Source organism: Buceros rhinoceros, unplaced genomic scaffold, assembly GCF_000710305.1.
Source record: "Buceros rhinoceros silvestris isolate BGI_N320 unplaced genomic scaffold, ASM71030v1 scaffold14488, whole genome shotgun sequence".
NCBI lineage: Eukaryota > Metazoa > Chordata > Aves > Bucerotiformes > Bucerotidae > Buceros > Buceros rhinoceros.
In genome coordinates, this window is record NW_010427532.1 from 24,746 (window position 1) to 25,921 (window position 1,176).

General features: G+C 40.1%; 1 protein-coding gene across 1 annotated transcript in view; it reads right to left on the bottom strand.

Annotated features, from left to right (window-relative positions):
- The window catches only part of PER2 (period circadian clock 2), a 27,520-nt gene that overhangs the window by 6,123 nt on the left and 20,221 nt on the right, over positions 1–1,176 (bottom strand). The gene's annotated exons all lie outside the window — the stretch shown is intronic.

Below are 1,176 nucleotides of genomic sequence, written 5' to 3' on the forward strand. Positions count from 1 at the left end.
GGAAAGAGAGCAGCAGCAGATCAATTCAGGCTTAATTGCATGTCACCCAAACAGCACAAAGCTGCAAAAAGCGGTGGCTCCCAGAGGGGCAAACTTCTAATTACTCCAGCAATTACAATGAAACCAGTACAGGACATGACTGAAAGCATTTCTAGAGAGTTAAGGTCATGTAGGTCCATAACTGATAAGGAGACGAATAGAAAAAAAAAAAGGAGGGAAAATACACATAAAGAAATTAATTTCCTGAGGGGGAAAAAGCATGCTAACTTTACACCCTTATTTTAGGAGGAGTCTGCACCAAGCAACTTTTTCCTAGGTGAAGGCTGTCAGTTCATACGAGGAAATCCATAAAATATCTTCTGGCACTAAAAGCTGCTCAAACACTGAAGCTTATTTAGATAGGCTAAAAGTTTATTGATTATAAAGCGTGCAAGGGGACTAAAGAGTTCTAGAACAGGTGTCCTAAATTAAGGACCTGCATAACTATTTAAATTAAAAAGAGTGATAAGAATCCGGAAAAAAAAAGTGCTTAGCAGTGTCCAAGTTCTGTTCCAAGTCAAGCCAGGACTGAAAGAGGAACAAAGTCAGACCAGTATCAAGCACTGCTGAAAATGCCATCTGGAGTTCCTAGTCCGAACAAACACAACAATCTCACTACTACAGCTAGCGTGTGCCATTTCCATCCCACAGATCATGTTATTAAAGGTAACCAAACAATTATCAGATTGTTTTACCAATTACACAGTAGTGGAATGGGGAGGGGGGAACTGGATGTAAAGCCAAGGGCCTGAAAACAAAACAAAATCACAAACCTGAAAAGAGAGAGGCAGATGGAGACAGAAGGAAAAGCAGAGCAAGGGAAGCAAACATGCTAAAGCATGGGTTTTGTCCCTTGACTGGAGATGCATGACAGTAGTAGTAGAGAGAACAGATAAAAATCAAAACATTAGTTACTAAAATGTTGGTTATTACATTAAAAGCTATACGCCACTCTCGATCTTCAAGCAAGATTTATCAGAAAGCATTTTTCTGTGGACTTTAAAAACAGCCTGCAACTGCCACCATTCAGAGTGGCCACAGAACACAGCTAAAAATGGAAATGCCCTCTCCACAGGACTGACTTCCTATAAAAATACAAGTGTTATCGTGAAAACTACCGTCATACCACGTTCAGCA